This window comes from Peromyscus californicus, unplaced genomic scaffold (assembly GCF_007827085.1).
Source record: "Peromyscus californicus insignis strain IS unplaced genomic scaffold, ASM782708v3 Scaffold_14__1_contigs__length_90479793_seg_2, whole genome shotgun sequence".
Taxonomy (NCBI): Eukaryota; Metazoa; Chordata; class Mammalia; order Rodentia; family Cricetidae; genus Peromyscus; species Peromyscus californicus.
Genome location: NW_026294436.1, coordinates 20,865,360 through 20,883,752, shown reverse-complemented (window position 1 = coordinate 20,883,752; position 18,393 = coordinate 20,865,360).

Sequence of the window (18,393 nt, the reverse complement as noted above, 5' to 3'; positions counted from 1 at the left end):
ACAACAGCCACAGCAAAAAAACAAAGAAAAAAACCCTCACAAAACTCAAAAGACCTGATGGCTGCAAACAAAACAAAACAAAACAAAAAACCCAGCCAGAGCAAAGCAAACAAAGATACTTCTCAAGGAAACTCCGTGAGCTCTGGTCTCTGTTTATGGACATTTGTTGTTGTTGTGGGGACAAAGATCCAGGATAATTCCGTCCTTAGCAGATCATATATAACATACAACTAGTAGATAGTGAGTGAAAAGTTCAGGACTCGGGGACCAGAATGGATTAGAGGGAGAGCTTCCCAATCGAGTCCTCTCATTTTGTTTTTGTTTTTTTTTTAATAGCTCCCCTAGGCAGTGATGACGTCACCACTCGGCTCTCTCAGATCCTCTGGCTCTGCCCGTAGAAACCCTTGGTAGGCAAGCAGTCCTTCCAGTGCTGGGCTTCAGCTGCCTCGGGGGCTCCTCTGCATTAGAGAAGCCGAGGTGGCAGCGATCGGGAAAAGCAGCAGGTGGAACCTTCTAGACTCCAGGACAGGGGCTCTGCAGGTGTTACAGCCCTTGTGCTGACCCAGGAAATATGGGTTCCTTAGCCTTTGGCAGCAGCAGCAGTGGCCAGCACCCCACCTTCCTGGCAGGTCTGGGCACCAAGGTTCCTCAGCTGTGGACAGCAGCTAGTGTTTCACTTACTGGTCTTGGGGAGCTGAGAGCCTTGACTCTAGAGACTTCGCAGCTCTTTGGAGCTCTTCCAGGGACCAGGGCTTGCAGCATCTTCTCGTCCTTTCTCTGGGTCTCGACTGCTCTCCATCTCCCAGCCCTCCACCTCCCCTATCTCCACCACCGCCCTTCGCTGCCCTGGCCACTCTCTCACGCTATTTAACCGTCTTTTCTCCGGCTGTCAGGCGGTCAGCCGCTTGCTGGTTTTCTTATCTCCTCTTCTTCTGGTGAGCAGCAAACTGCCTTCCCACCTCATGGGCTTGCCTGCTGCTGCTGCCGCTGCCGCCCCTGGGCTGCCCCGTTTCTGCCGCCCTGCTGTCTTGGCTGTGTTTTTTCTTGTACCACCAGCTCAGCCCAGTAGATAAGTAGATAAGAAAAGAACTCTCAAGGGAAGGCTTTCCCGGGCCTCAAGTTACAACAGTGAGAGGCAGTACAGCGGGATGCCCCCAGCCAACTCCTGAACATAAGCAGAGACCTCTGTTTGGACCAATCACAGCACACCTCACAGGCAATGGGAATTTGAGGAGTCACTAAAAACATTATTCCTTCAGCTAGGCCAGGGAGGGGAAGTGCTTGAAGAGGTGGAGAGGGTTGATGGGTCACCTAGAGTTTACCAAGGCAAAAAGGTCTGATACAAACTGTTTGAAACAGCCCTGGCTGACACTGGGCCTCCAGGAGGCCAAACAATCAACTGGGATCACTGTGCACGTTCATCAAGGCGCCCGTGAAGGATCCAGAATGGCTGATGCTAGCAAAAGGGTAGACTAGCTTTCTTATTTCTTTGTTTGTATACGATTTCACTGTGTGGCCCTGGCTGTCCTGGGACTTACTGTGTGGACCAGCCTGGCCTTGAACTTACAGAGACCCTCCTGCCTTTGCCTCAGGAGAGCTGGGATTAAAGTACTACCATACCCCTCCCGTCTGTCTGTCTTGAATATCTTTGCTTATTTACAGGAGAATTAGCATTAGGAGGAGTACTTACAATAAGAAATTAATCCCTAACACAAAGAGTGGTTTTAAGATTATTAAAGGTGCTTTAACAGTGCTTAACATTTGCCCAACACCCCAGGGAGAGGTAGGCCTCCCCCTATCTGCCTTAGATGTTATCCAGAATAGATTCCCAGCCTTCCCTTGAGGACCCTCTCAGTGCCCCCCACCCCCACCCCAAATCTTCTAGCTCTTTGCTGTAAATAACCACACAAGAAGGCCGGTCCTGAATTAGACTCTTGAGTGGCAAAGTTCACTACAGGTTTCTTTAAGGTGACAGGCTTCTTTTGAACCAAAGATGATTGACAGCAATGGTAGCCATTGAGGTGTGTCTCCTGTTTGTTTGAGGCACTGTGAGGAAGACTTCCTTCCATTTCTGATGAAGACAGTGCAGAGTAGTTCAACAGGGCGCAGGATATGAAGAAAATGCTGTCTGTTTTCATCTTTTCCTTTGTTAGAAGTTCTCTCATGGGTTTGTATTGCTGAAAGCCTTCTAGTCCTGTGAGCCCTTGAACTCAGTTTATTAATGCCATGTATTCCATTGTCACACTGCCCTCCCAAGGGGCTACCTCAGCAGCACTTACTTACTTGGGGTCCATGGCTTAACACCTCCTAGTTCATCTCACACCCCGTTCCACTCAGTAAACCCCTTCCAGCACCTTCTTTCAGAGCTTTGTGCTTAGCCTCTCTCCCACCACAGGGCCTTTGCATATGCCATATGGAATAGGCATGAAAGGCTGGAGATTTTATGACATGCTCAGGAGCTACAGTCCATGGACTCTATGTCAGAGATTGCTCTAGCATCCTTTTTATTGCTGTGACAAGCACTGCTACTAAAGCAATATGGCGGTGGGGGGGGGGGGGCGGGCGGTGTATTTCAGCCTCCGTCACTGAGGGAAGTCAGGACCGGAATTCCAGCAGGAACCTGAAACAAAATGGTAATGATGGAGGAATGTTGTTTGTTGACTCACTGGCCTGTGCTTGCTGGCTCTTTTACTGTAGACCAGAACCATCTTCCCAGAATTAGTGCTGCCCACAGAGGGCCAGGCGTGCCTAATCAATTAAGAGTTGGGATAATCCCCTACAGTCACACTCACAGGCCAGTCTGCTCTGGGAAATCCCTCGATGAGACTCTCTTCTCAGGTAGGCTGTGTCAAGTTGGCATTTAAGACTAATTAGGACAAGGCTAATGTGCTTTTTATCACCCAGGGACAGCAAGCAGCATGAACTTCATGTTTGAATGACTTCCACTGGGAACCCAAGCCTGATGCGGTGGCAGCCTGGGGGTGCTGGGGTGTAGGCATGGGTTGCATTACCACAGAAGAAACCCTCATTTAAGGAACTTAGATCTTTTAGAAGTAGCAGTAAGCGCTTGACCCTGGAGGGAGACATTATCCTTTTGAAATGCCCAGCAAATACGCTGTGCACTGTAGCAGCATCAGTGAAGGGAGCCGGAAACCACTAGCCATGCCTCTGTGGAAAATGTGTGCACAGTGCAAAGTGCACCAGAAATGCTGCCCAGTACTGCCCATCTTTGGCTAGTCTATCCTCCTTATCCTCCTCATTTCTGTGGGCTCCTTGTCTCCAGGAAAGGCAGAAGCTAGAGGAAGGGTGGAGCTCACTGGGCCTGACCGACTACTCTGTGTCACTCTCCCCAATCCCTGACCTGGTTATAACTGCAGTATGTGTCTGAGCTTTTATGATGTCCAAGTCCCGGGCTAGACTGTGAAGGATATGGCCGCTCATCCTCCTGTGTACCCACCTGAGTGCCGATGCCCAGTGGCTGCTTAGTGTAGCTTGTATGGAATGGCCAGAGAAGCAAATGTGTGATCCCCAAAGGACACACCACTCGAAAATCTATTTTAAGTTTGAAATCGAGTGTTCTCAAACTTTCATGCCGCTCATCAGTTCTGGACACCTGTGGATGGCTGGCTCAGGAGGTACCACAAAAACCCACAGTGTCCTGACTTTGTTTCCCCCATCAGATCTTTCTAGCCTCCATGCTCCAGTGGTCATTCATTGACTCATCCAATCAGTGCTTACTCAGAACATGCTGGATACCTGGCATTGTGGTTGGTGGTAGAGACTGGGAACAGTCAGTGTCTGTTCTTGTGAAGTACAGAGGCCAGCAAAAGTGATAGATGCCCAAGGAAGAAAACAAATGTCTTGCATTACGTGTGTGACAAGTTGAATGAGACAATCCTCCCTGAGGGTGGGAGACCTTATTAAGAGGGAATGGTGATCAGGGTTCCTGAGCAAATGGGATATATACTGAAGAGGGAAGGAACCATGTAGCTGGAAGATTTCCTGTGTCCCGGCCGGCAGTCAGGACAAATCTCTCCCACTCGCATCCCCCAAGTAAACACACAGAGACTTACATTAATTATAACTGCATGGCCATGGCTCAAAAGCTTTTAGCTAGCGAGCTAGCTCTATATCTTAAATTAGCCCATAACGATTAATCTGTGTATCGCCACATGTTCTGTGGCTTTACCTGCGTCCCATTACATGTTGCTCCTTGGGCAGCTTGCTGGCATCTCCCTCGCCTTCTTCCTGTCTCTCCCTTTGAATTTCCCACCTGCCTCTAAGTTGCCTTGCCATAAGCCAAACGGCTTTATTTATCAACCAATCAGAGAAACACATATGCGCAGCCTACAGAAAGACGTTCCCCCATCAGAACCAGGCAGAGGTATTGCCTTGACAAGAGGAAAAACCTATGGCCAAGTCTAGCCGTGTAGGCCTGTGATCACAGCTTCTCAGGAGCTCAGGGCTAGCCTGGGCTACACCCCAAGTTCAAGCCCAGCCTGAATAACGTAGAGAGAGCCTGTCTCAGCATAAAAAGTTGAAAAGGGGGATGGGGATACAGCTTAGAAGGAGTCACTTGTCCCGAATACAGAAGGTCAAATGAAAAGAAGGAAAAGGAGGAGGGGAGTATGTAGTAGTTGAAATGGCAAAACCCTGGGCAGGAACAGGCTGTCAAGACAGATTACGACGTGGAGGGCAGGGCTAGAGGCAGGCATGAGAGCCTGTGGGTGGACATGGCCACCTCTCAGACAACAAGTTCCTGGAAACCCTGGGTGGCCATTCAGGCAGAATTGCTGGGATCCTTCTTGCCTGGGGGCAGTCATGGTGAATGGCTGAGGAGTGGGGAGTCCTTTTTCTCACAGGCAGGCCTTGTCCTCCAGGCGAGCCTCTGTTGGCAGGAGTTGAAACTGATGCCGGGCTGGGAACCGTATATATGGAGGTATGTATGGTCAAAGGCTCCAGCAGACGGAAACGATTACTTATGAAAATAAGAAAGGAATCAACCTTCAGAAACACAGAGTGGTTAACTGCAAAGTCAGGCCAAAGAAGGGAAGGATGACCCCACTGGTTTCGTGCCGGGCCAGAATGTTCGTATAGGCTCTGCACAGTGAAGCGCGGCTTCACGTGGCAGCCTAGAGAAAACAGGGTAAAGTTGGTTTGGCTGAAGAGGCACATTTATGGGAAATAGTGAAAGCTTAATAGTTTGGGGTCTGGAAGCATCAGCTAGCGGGGTTATTTAGGGTTTTTCCTCAGCTAAGATTCTCTCCACCCACAACGCTACTTACTGAATGAAACAAAGTACAGGGTTTTCCCTTCTCGGGGTCACTTTTTGCCCCTGAGGTATGAACTGGGTTCTATACAATACTTCACAGTTTTCTGATTCAGAATCATTAAATTAATATTGTTTACTGGGCTGTAATGTACCTCCATTGGCATAAGGGGGCTGTGGGCAGACACACACACTTTCTTCCTGTAGTGCCGGGAAAACTAGACCCCATTGCTGAAGCTTTTCAGCGAGCTTTTGGCCTAGGCTCTGTAGCGCCCTGGAGCCTTGAATGGCTTCTGTGGGCAAAGTAATTATGAGGCATCTTTATTGGCACAATTTTCTCTAAGATACCCATATTTGTTAATATTCTTGGCCTGCTGGGAAATGAAATTATTTATAACCTGTGAAGCTGGGAATTTCTAACTCATAAAGCCAAAAGAGCATTTTCTAGAAAAACCTCATGGGCGTCATTTCCACAGCCAGGGGTAGCTCCTCCCCCTCTCCTTCCCTCCCGTCTTCTCCTCCTCTTTGGCAGTGCTGGGGTTGACCCCAGGGCCCCGGAAGCACTGTGCCACTGAACTACCCCACTGACCCCACACCAGCCTTTGTTTCTTAGCAGTGAGCTTATTCTGTGGTCGGTCTGCTTTGCTGACCAAGCTTTAGCCACATCTCTCAACCTTTTCTGAGGCCCATCATCTGTGTGTTTCCGTACACGTCAGTGTAGCATCTAGGTGTAGTGAAGTAAAGAGCTGCGTGGTAAGAACTCAGCCCTCCATATCTGATCACTCTTGATAGCTGATTTCTTTCCTGATCCTCCAGCATCACCCAGATGGTGTCTGGTCACCCTGTTGGTTTAGAGCCCATCCCCCTATCCCCTGCTATAGTGATGGTTCATTGTCATTGTCAACTTGACTGACTTTGGAACCACCTAGGAGACACACCTCTGGGTATGTCTGTGATGGTGTTTCTCCAGGACCTTAACTGCAGAGAGAAGACTCACTCTGAACATGGCTAGCACTATGGTGTGGACTGGGGTCCCAAAGTGCATAAAAAGGAGGGAAAAGAGTCTATAGCCACTCTGCCCTGGATCCTCTCAAGCTCATTTGATCTCAGAAGCAAAGCAGGGCTGGGTGCTCTGGGTGCTCATGCTTTTTTTTTTTTTTTTTTTAAATCTTTTTAAAAGTGTGTGTGTGTGTGTGTGTGTGTGTGTGTGTGTGTGTGTGTGTGTGTGTCCAGCTGAGTGCCAGCACTCCCTGCTCTCTGCTTCCTGGTCAGCCAAGATGGGGAGTCCCAACTGCACGCTCCTGCCGGTCAGCAACTCCACTATGTCTTCCCCACCATGATGGACAGCCCCCTCCTAAACTACACACGAAAACAAAACCCTTCTTTCCTCAGCTGCTTTCTGTCGGGTATTTATTCACACCAACCACCCAGCTCTCAGTCGCCACGTGCCCATATGGTATGGCACTGAGTCCAGTCTCTCTCTGACCCCAGGATCCTGTTGCCACGGTCCCTGTACCTGTAACAACGGTCCCAAATAAAGCCTGCTTTGCCATTCTTTAACAAATACCATTGGCTTTTTTTTCTTTAACACACATTTAATTAAATAGAATTTTTTGGCATCGTCAATATCCAATTACATTACAGTAGCAAATAATGGCAGACTCTTATTGAACCTATATAAATAACCTATGTAACCGTAAACATCAATTCCATTTAGACATCCATAATGATTAATTTGGTTATGTTTCCCCCCTCGGATTTATAAGAATATCTGGCCATGAAAAGTGAGCAAACTTCCAAAGGCTTACTCTTTGGCCATTGTTATGGTTTCGCAGACAGAGCCAATCAGTTAATGCCGTTGAATTTACAGAACTGTTCTTCTTCAATTGTCCTGATGACATATTATCTTCGACTCTATATTAATAGCCCTTCAAAAGCTGAGGCAGGAGCATCCTGAGTACAGGGAGGGTCTGAGGTTCATGGAGAGTTCAAGGCCCATCTGGCAAAAAAAAAAAAAAAAATGTATGTTAAGATCTTTCGTGGAATTATTATTTCCTTTTGAAAATTTAAAGTTCAGTTGAGACAAAAGGCAAAGGTCGCTACAATGTGCTGCAAGTATAAAAAAATAAATTCTGTTTTGAAGATAGAACAAAAGAAATGCTAATCATTTTTAGATCGAAATGTCAGTCTTGTGAATATATTGTATTAGGTAAAATATGTCATTTAAGAAAAAAGAATGCCGTGTCTCAATTTGTGTAGGTATAACCTGGTAAAGGACTATGAGAATGGATTAAACAGCAAGGAATCTACCTGTGTCAACTAAAACAAAAAATGAAGCTGGGCATTGTGGCACACACTTTTAATCCCAGCGCTTGGGAGGCAGAGGCAGGCAGAGCTCTGTGAGTTCCAGGCCAGCCTGGTCCAGAGTGAAACTGTATCTCAGACAAACAAATGAACAAATACTAATCATAATAAAGTCCGTTCATTCATTCATTCAGTCCTGGGCACTTCCTTTTCTTCTCTGACATTGGGCTAGGTGTCCAGCTCCTCCAATGCTAGGTGCTTTTTAATCTGTTTTCTGCTCAGTTCTGTCCGTATGGCAGGAAAGTGGCCTTGGATAATAGCGCCCCTAGAAACACAGCTGTGCTCCAGTCAAACTTCGCTGATAACTATGCAGGGTTGTCCTGAGAGCCGTGGTCTGCTGACCTCTGTTCTAGAATCTAGACCAAAATGACTCGAGAGGTTCTGGTTGGCCACTTGGTTCAGTCTGGCAGGTCTAGAGTTTGTGGAGGAGCCTGCCTTCATAGCCACATGATCCTGCAGTGTCAACAGTCAAGACCCCAGGTTTGATTTGGTTTTTTTCTTTTGCTTTGTTGACCAAGAGTTTCTTTATGTAGCTCTGCTCCAACTCAAACTCACCATTCTCCTGCCTCAGTCTCCCCAGTGATGGGATTACAGATAAATGCTCACTTACCGTGCCCAGCCAAGGTAGGTTCTTTACTAATGCTCTTTTGTTATTTCTTCCTGACCTCAGTTTGTGGCTGGGACCTTTATAGATGGAGTGAAAAAGGAGCTGTTGTCTGTGTATGGCAGGGTTAGACCGATCTGGTTGAGCAACAGGGGTAGAGGAGGGAGAGTCTCGGTGAGGTTTACCATGCAGCCTGTTCATGTCAGAGTGACCGCAGCAGCAACCATCCCGGCCAGAAAGTCAGAAGTGGCTGAGCGTGTTTCTTAAACCTCCAGACAGATTTTTAAAAATAACACTTAGACATTATTTATTGAGTGAGTGGGGGCATGAGCATACACAGAGCATACATGGGGGATGGAGGACAACTTGCAGAAGTTAGTTCTCACTTTCTTCCGTGTAGGCTCTGTGGCTCAAACTCAGGTCTTCAGTGAGCTTTACCCCCTGAGCAATCTCTTCGGCCCCCATATTTCAAACTAAGTGAGTGTATTGACATTTTTTGGTGTCAGTCTTTATAGCTGGATGTCAGAATGTTTCATTTCAAAGAAAGATGTATGGCTGTTTACAGTAGAATTGTTGAATTATTTAAATTAATACATTGTATTTATAAAAACTTAATAAAACTAATGTTTCTTCTTGACAAGTAGGAATAACTAAGATTGATCTCATAATTATGCTGCTGTAACCAATCATTTGACAAATACCAAGCATAACTGTTTTTAAAGATTTTATTGATCTTTTATTTTATGTATATACCTTTTCCCTGCACATATTATGTGTACTACATGTGTGCCTGGTGCCCACTGAGGCCAGATGAGGGACTGGATTCCCTGGAACTGGTTGTGAATCACCACATGGATACTAGGAATAGAATCGGGGTTGTCTGCAAGAGTGTCCAATACTCTTAACTTCTGAACCGTCTCTCCAGGTCCAGAATAATAATTTACTATTTCCTCTTTTGTAAGGTAAAAGACAATTTATGCTATCCGTGGTGATCTGAAAAACCTATAGAGGCTTGGAGTACAGTTCATCGGTAGAATGCTCCCTGTCCTGGGTTCCATTCCCAGTACACCAAAATAAAATGACTCCCAAATATCTATAAGTAGTTTTTTGTTGTTGTTGTTTTGTTTTTATGTTTTTTGCAAAAGACATCTCACAGTTTTATTGTTCTAGATAAGGAGAATGAATAAGGGCATGGTAAGAAAAATCTGAACTGTCAGAAGATAAAACAAGATATGAACCTGTAAGTGTTTAAAGACCATGAATAGTTACAAACAAACTTAAAAATACGCATCGGGGCTGAGGAGATGGCTCAGCTGGTAAAGGGCTTGCTGCACAAACGTTTAGGACTGGAGTTTAGTCCCTAGAACCAATGTGAAAAAGTCGGATGCAGGGGCTCTGGGGAGGTGGAGACAGGAGGACCCCTGGGGTTCAGCCTGGCAGGACTGACTAAGGTCAGTTGGAGACCCTGTCTCAACAAACGAGGGTGGACTGGCAAGACAGCCCAGCCAGGAGAGAAATGCCGGTTATACATAGTCAGGGCTTTAGGGACCCCAACCCCGCTGTGCATCGATAGAGTGGAAAAACCCTATACTCCCATTCAGCCCCGCTGTTTGAAGACTTAGGGGCATCACTCAGCCTCTTTGAGCCTCACTTGCTCCAGGATAACACAAGGGAAAGAGCTACCGGCCGGAAGAGTTCACGCACAGTAGATACTTCCGGTAGTTCCCCTCTTACTTCCGCCGCCACCTTGACTCCTGCTCTTCTGTGCTGTTCTCACCGCCTCCAGTTCAGAAGGTCCCGTGGCTCCTCTACTAGCCACTGAATTGGACGTGCACACAGAAAGAGACGCATGGCGTTCTCTCCCTGCAACCAAGAAGCAAGTCAGACATCAGCGAGAACTCCCTTCAAGGACCTTCAACACAAAACCAGGCGTCTATAGACCCTCTATCCTTGGGACCATTAAGACCAGGCCCTCTGACCTGAGATGAGGTAAGAAGATGCTCTCCAGAGCTTGTGGAGTGCATGGGTTTGGGGGAGGGGCTCTATATTAAAAAGATACGGGTAGGGAGAATGATGGCGGCCCCAAGAAGCCTGCATCCCGACTCCCAGGGTGTGTGAATGCTATCTTTCCTAGAAGAGGACTTTGGGAAAGTTGAGCTTTGTAGTTGGTGTGGTGGTTTGAGTTATTGAGAAGGGTCCCCATAAGCTCATGTGTTCGAATACTTGGTCCCCAGTTGGCAGAACTCTTTGGGAAGGATTAGGAGGCGTGTCACTTGGAGCAGGCTCCCAGGTTTCAAAAGCCCACGACATTCCTTCCCAGTTACCCTCTCTGCCTCTCTCTTACCTCTGCCTCCTACTTGCAGATAAGATGTAGGTTCTCAGCTACTGCTCGAGCGCCATGCCTGCCTCCCTGCCTGCCTGCTGCCATGCTGACCACCATGATGGTCATGGACTCACCCCCGAAACAGAAATCCCCCAAGAAACTCTTTCTTCTATAAGTTGTCTTGGTCTTGGTGCTTTGTTACAGCAGTAGAAAAGTAACTAAGACAGATGGGAAGATTATTCCAGATGCGTTAATAACGGGAATTATGGAGGGCCAGACACGGAAAGGGGATAGAGACAATGGAAACAGAGACTGGAGGGAATTATTTTGAAGATGGAGCCAAGAGCCACAAACCAAGGAAAGAAGCAGCTTCTGGAAGGGGGACAGGCACAAAAATGGCTTCCACGCCGAGGCTTCCGGAGAGAATGCAGTCCTGCTGATACCTTGATGTGACTGCATAAGACCTATTTGGGGCTTCTGATCCCCAGAGCTTAGGATATTATTATTTGTGTTGTTTAAAACCTTCAAAGTTGGTGACAGTTTGCTACAGCAGGCAGAAGAAACTAATACAGGTTGCTTTCAGCATTGACAGAGGACAGGTGACGGTTCTGTGTCCCTTCTGATGGCAGAGTCTGCTGCTGCTGGCCTTTGAGCCTAGACTCTAGGATCCATTTGGTAAATGAGGTGAAGATGGAGACAGAGATGGAGATAGTCCAGGGGATAAGGACAAGACTGAAAGTGACTTATCCTGAGGAGCACTCCCTTGAGGAGGGTAATGCCTTTATGGTCTGGGAAAAGTGCTAGCTCCTTTTATGAATGGACTTGGCAGGAATGCCCAGGTTGTCCGTGAATTAAAAATCCCCACAAAAGTAGACGGGCTGCATGACTCTACTCTGTCCTTTGAGGGGTCGTTACTAAGGGGGTCTTGCGGGCAGCTGGGGGGGTCCTTCAAGCCTTCAGTGATGAGCCTGGGTCAGGGCATTCTGAAGTCTTGAGGGGAGTGGGTCAGAGTGATGTGGGAAAGGGCACGTGGTCAGGGCCAGAAAACCAGTGCTCTGAGCTGTTTGCACACCAAGAGCAATCTTTCCAGGGACTCCTTGATAGCAGACACACCCTGATCCTGAGTTGGAGCCCAAGAGATAAGGGACACTCTCCCATCTGCCTAAGGCCAGTCTTCAGAGCCTGGGTACGCCTCATGGAGCGGGAGCTATAGACGTGACCCGACTCTCCTCCCAGGTCACAGGGTAAGGCAGACATCAGAGCAATCACCTGACAGGCACATCAGCTGAATGATTATACTGTTTGTTTAAACATCACCTCACTGCAGCCCAGGAGGGTGCGAGTGACGTGTGTGTGTGTGTGTGTGTGTGTGTGTGTGTGTGTGTGTGTGTGTGTGTGTATACACGTGTATGTGCTTGAGTTTCTGAAAAACGACTTTACACCATTTATCCACCCTGAAGGGAGAGAAGTGACCTTTTATGGGTACCAGGATATTATTCCAGATAATGCCCCCCATCAAATCCTGTTGCCAGTCTCTCCCTCTTACAGGTGAGCAGACTGAAGCCCGGGAAAGATAAGACATTTTCTCCAAGTCATGCAGATTTTATGTGGAAGAATGAGGCTCAAGCCAGATCAGGCTCTTTCCACACAGATCTCGCGTCCTGTAGTGCTTCCTGGAGGGGAGAAACGGGGGTGCGGGGGGGGGGGAGCAAGAGAAAAAAGACGGAGTGAGAAGGAGGGGAGTCCAGGAGACACTCCAGACAATAGGATGGAGGAGCTGAAACCGGGACTGCCCTAGATAACTGGCGCCGCTCTTGCCAAGAAAGGAAGTCAGAGACTAACTATAGACTGAGGATGCAGCCGGTGGAGCCCGTCAGCCCCGGGAGTCCACCACTTCTCCCGTTGGTTGTCGGTTATTTTCCATTCTCCCTGCTCTTCCCCTGCAGTGACCTGCATTTAAATCTAGAAACTGAGCAGGACAGCTAGGAAGTGGGTGAGCAGCTTGTCCGCTCCTGAATCAGTTTTGGAGGAGAGAGAAATACAGAGTTGGCCGGGGCAGTTTTGAGAAAACCCACAGATAAGGGAGGAGGTGGGCACATCCCTGCTAGCTTAGGAGGAGAAACGGGGGGGGGGGGGGGGGGGGGCTCCCGGGAGTCCCCTGGGACCAGCGGCTGTGCACATTCATTCCTTCAGGATAGACTTGCCGAGCCCCTACTAGGTGCCCAGGGTTTGGCTAAGCTGGGGCAGGACTTAAGTCCGGTGAAGGATTTGTGTAGTTAGGAAGAATTCTCCCAGAAGGTAGGCTTAAGGTGAAATCTGAGGGATTTGGGGATTAGCCCAGAGGGAGAAAGTGGTCCAGATGGAGGACACCACAGGCTAGGTCCTAGAGGGGAAAGAACACACAAACAAAGAGCTGTGATCAGAGCGGATGGAGCCCAGAGAGGCAAGGGGCAGGGCGGGGAAAAGCAGGGTCTGGGTCATGGTGCCCTGGTAAACAGGGAGGCTCTTGTCCATCGTGTAACTGGGCATCCTTGAATGTTTAAGTGGGGGTTCAGGGTAAGATTCACATATGCAAAGTCACTCCTGCTGCCCGTGGAAGACGGACAGAGCGGCAGAACTGGGAAAGGTCAGAGTATGAAGAACTAATTTGGAGTTTTTGAGCTGGGTTCTTGCTACATTGCCTAGGCTGGCCTTGAACTCTTGGGCTCAGCTGACCCTCCCACTTAGCCTCTCCAGTAGATGGGACTGCAGGCATGTGCAGCTACACTGGGCTACAAATAGCAATTAACAAGGCCCAGATGGGAGGCCTGGGAGCCTATTGTCTTAGTCACTGTTCTGTGGCTGTGAAGAGACACATGACCAAGGCAACTCTTATAACAGAAAGCATTTAATTGGGACTTGCTTACAGTTTCAGAGGTTAGTCCATTCTTATCACGGGAGTATGCAGGCAGGTGTCAGAGCAGTAGCTGAGAGCTACATCCTGATCCACGGCAGACACACACACACACACACACACACACACAGAGAGAGAGAGAGAGAGAGAGAGAGAGAGAGAGAGAGAGAGAGAGAGAGAGAGAGAGAGAGAGAGAGAAACTGGCATGGGCTTTTGAAATCTCAAAACCCACCTCCAGTGACACACTTCCTCCAACAAGGCCACACCTCCTAGTCCTTCTAATACTTCCAAATAGTTCCCCTCCTGGGTGACCAAACATTCAAACACATGAACCTTATGGGGGTCTTGTTCAGACCACAACACCTGTTCTGTGCTGAAAGGGTGGAGGCAGAAAGACGCTCATAGACTGTAGACATTTACTAAAGGGACAATCAACAAATTTAGTAATGCGTTGGCCGTAAAGAACAACTAAAGAGGAGCCAGGAGCACCCCTGGGGCCCCACCTTCAGCAAGAAGGACAGGTTATGGTATGTTTCTGGAGGAGGGCACCAGAAGTGGCTTTAGAGTCAGGTCCATCTCAGGCACACCAAAGGTGAGTGCTTTGCTGCTTCCTCTGCACAGACAGAGCAAGTGGGCCAGAGTAACCGCACATCTGCGTTTAGGAGGGATGCTTAAGTTGGAGGTAGGTACACACGGGGTCATTAGCATAAAGATGCTTTTTTAAGCCATCCAAAGGACAGTAGCTCCTGAGGAGAGAACAACACCCAGACCAAGGCTGAGGAGTGCCATTTAGGGACCAAGTGCAGGCGGGGACACATCCACAGGACCTTCATCAACTCCAAACGCTCCTGGTGTTGGAAGTGAGGGAGGGTGGGGCCAGAGCAGGTAATATGGAGGGAAGAGGACCCTCTAGGGGCGACAGTTGTATGAACCCACAATTACAATACAATGAGGTAGAGATTTTTGGGTGTGGCTTCAGGAAAAAGAAGTAGCCAAAATGTCTGTGGCCCCTGGTTCTCCAAGCTGGACGGCTGGCCTAACGTGTGGGAGCGATCATGGGACTGGAAAGATGGGAATCAGGATGCAGAGGCTGGTAACTATTCCAGACCGGGACTCTTCCCTGGAGATACCCAGAGTCCCCGGGAATTCCCATGCTGTGTTCCTCCCTGTAGGTGGTCAGCTTCCAGTTCTCCCAAGAAGCCTGGTGCTCCACAGCAGCTCTTCACCACCCCTGCTTCCCGCTCCTCCAGCAGTCCCGTGGCCCTGCCTATCTTCATTTCCATCTCCATCCTGAGATCTTTGTCTCCACCCCTTCCCGGACCAGCTAGCCTCCTGAGCAGAACTGTTTTCTACAACCAGGATTACTGTGACAGGCACATAGACACAGCTTGGAGCCTTGCCTTCATCAAGGCGGGATGTTTTTTCAAAAACAGTTGCTTCACTTCCTGGTGTTGCGAAATCATGCTTGTTGACCCTCTTAGGTTTCACACGACTTGAAGAAAAGGGAGGAATCCTCCAGCACTGAACTGTTCACAGAGAAACGCAGGTTAACCCTGATGTGCCTGCCACCCTCCCTTCTGAGCGCCTCTAGCCAACTGCAGTCAGGGCTCCAGCTGGCTCTCCTCAGCCGCACTCAGCATAAGCTCTCCCTGTCTGTACTTCCCACTCTCCTAGCCCTCCAATTTGAACACACCCTAGGGGGGCCTGACTCAGGCTTGAGGTCATGGTTATTGACTGGAACTACTGTGAGCTGAACCTCATTCAGGGCCCTAGCTCAACACCAACAAACACCCTGTGTGTAAACCCCACTGGCCAGCCAGCCAGCTAGCCTCTCTCTCTTTCCTTTGAACATATTTGGTTTGTTCCTTTCTCATTGTTTATGGCTCATTTCATCGGGAGCTACAATCCTTTGTGGGTGTGTGTTCTATAAACTCCAGGAGATCAAGCCCTGAGCCTCGGTCACATCTCATTTACCTCCTAGAGCCTCAGCCAAGGTCTTTTCTGTGCAAGGGATGAGTTCCGACTAGAACTTCTGTGGGAAACGCAACACACTGCGTGATTGTTGTTTTTCTGTGAAAATGCTCTTTGGATAGCGAAGAGCAGGGTCCACACCAGACCTGCTCTAGAGAGAAGCCTATTCATTCATTCAACAAGTATTTTATTTTACGTGTGTGGGTATTTTGCCTGCATGCATATATATGTGCACCGTGTACATGCCTGGTGCCATGGATCCCCTGGAACTGGACTTACAAACAGTTGTGAGTTGCCATCTGGGTGCTGAGAACTGAACCCGGGTCCTCTAGAGAACCACCCAGTGCTCTTAACTACTGAGTCATTTCTCCAGACCACGTACTTTTAAAAATTAAATTAAACTTACTATTTTTTGTTTTGTTTTGTTTTTAAAGACAGGGTCTCACTATGAAACACAGGCTGGCCAGGAACTTGTGGTCCACCAGTCTCTGCCTACCAAGCAAGTGCTCTGATCCCAGTCTCCAGCGAGCACACTTTAAGCATCTACCATGTGCTAGAAGAGAAGTGAGACCCTGGGGACCTAGTAATTAAGGAGGCTGATGAAGTTCTGCTTACACGGAAACTTTCTTCAGGCAAAGTGAAAGGTCATCAACAAGGGGGAAATCATGGCAGAGCAGAGAGTCCCAGGCTGAAAATAAACCGGAGTGGGGTGTCAGCACTGGGACGCCTCTCTAGTTAGTGACCCACAGGGTGAACTGCTGGGCCAAAGAAGGTCTGAGAAAGGATCGTCCAGAGGGAGGGACAGACAGATAAACCTTTGAGGTAGGGGAAGGTGGGGAGAAGACATGGGTGACTGAATGAGTTCCAGAAGAGGGAAGGGAAGAAGGGCGCGTGCGTGCGTGCGTGCGTGCTGAGAAGCACTGCTCTGAAGGATCCTCTCACCCCAGCCTCTCCCAGTGTCTGGTTTTCTGACTGAGCGTGTGTGTGTGTGTATGTGCTGCTCACAGGGAGGGGGCCAACAGGAAGTGGGTCAGAGACTAGCCAAAGCTTTGCCTTGGAAGAGGACTTGTCTTTTTTTTTTTACTGTCTCTCTGTGTGTACATGCACATAAGTGCAGGTCCCTGAAGAGGCCAGAAGAGGGCATCAGAGCCTCTGGAGCACGAGTTGCAAAGAGTAGTAAGTCACTTGATAATGAGCACGGCGGCGAGTCCAACTCTGACCCTCTGGAAGAGCAGTGAGTGCTTTAAAGGGCTGAGTCATCTCTCCAGCACCCACCCCGTTGATGTGAATTGTCTGTGAACTTGAGCAAATTTTCTGGGCCTTAATTTATGCATGTGTGTACTTAATCTTGGAGGTGTAGTGGCCCAGGCCCAGTGTCCCATGACTCAGCAGGCACACACTACATAGGAAAACCCTGTCTCAAAAACCTAAAATCCTTGGGAGTCCGGTGCCTGTGGTGTGACGCCTTGCGCAGCCTTGGTGCAGTGGGAAGGGGCTTGGACCTGCCTGGGCTCAGTGTGCCTGGCTCTGCTGAATCCCCATGGGAGGCCTTGATTTGGGAGATGTGGGGGTGTGGGGTGGCTTGGGGAGAGGGCTGGGGGGTGAGAGGAGGGAGGAGGTGGGATCTCTGGGTGGTCTGTAGAGTGAGTGGAAGATTTCTTAATAAAGAAAAAAAAAAAGAAAAAACACAAAAAAATCCTAAAACCTTAGACCAAATCAAAACCAAACAAAAATAACAAAACCCCTTAATCTCAGATCACAGTTAGTGGCTCCTTTGAGAATGACCTTGGAGTGCAAACAGGTTTTCAGAGGAATGGCCCCTGCTCTTTCTCAAGCTGGGCGGGCTCTTTTCTTTCTGAATTGTATGTTTGTGTGCTTTTGTGGACGTGCTATTTCGTAATAAAAAAATTTTAAGTGGGGGGGGAATAAAAACCTTAATCCTGCCGGGCGGTGGTGGCGCACGCCTTTAATCCCAGCACTCGGGAGGCAGAGGCAGGCGGATCTCTGTGAGTTCGAGGCCAGCCTGGGCTACCACGTGAGTCCCAGGAAAGGCGCAAAGCTACACAGAGAAACCCTGTCTCGAAAAACCAAAAAAAAAAAAAAAAAAAAAAACCTTAATCTTTGGAGTTCTTGTGAGGATCAACTGGTCTAAGAACTAACTTCACCACGCTGGCTTTCTGATTGGTTTCAGGTAACAGTCAGAAAACCAGACACTGTGGGAGGCTGGGGTGAGAGGATCCTTTAGAGCAGTGCTTCTCAGCCTTCCTAATGCTGCGGCCCTTAATACAGGCTGAGAACCACTGCTCTAGAGCGTGGAGTCCTCCAGCACTCCATTCTCTCTTGCTCTCATATATCCCACCCCACCCCACCCCACCCCACCCCACCCCACCCTTCCTCCCCTCGTCACCTTTCTCTCTCTTTCTTTTTCTGCTATGATTTCTCACTTCCCCCCTTCACATTCTTTCGAGCTACATCATCTCAACTGCCCCAAATCTGGAAGATATTTTAGACACAGCATCGCTCATGTTTATTTTGTACTTTTTTTTTTTGCCTTGCTTTAAAAATCAAGCGTTTTCATGTTTTCCACGTCTCTCTTAATTAAAAGAGCAGCATCTGTATCAAAATGTAAGTGATTTTGTACAAAGGTATGGCCCAGGATGATTATCTTTTTCCACTGAAGTCACAGTCTCTTAATAGAAAATGGCTCCCACCACTGGATTAAAGGATTAGAAAGATTTTGTCTCCAAGCATCTGGGGCTTGCTGTGTTGGAGACATCTCTCTATCAGCAGGCTGAGGAGGGGCACTCGGGATGCTCTCCAAAGGCCAGTAACTTCTGAGTCACCCCAGAGATGCTCTGGATCCAGCCTGGATGTCATGTCCCACTGCTGGCTACCTTTGGCTAGCTCTGTGGGAGCCGTTGCAGAAGTGACATCCACAGGGTGGACGGGCGAGACAGTAGCGCTGAGGT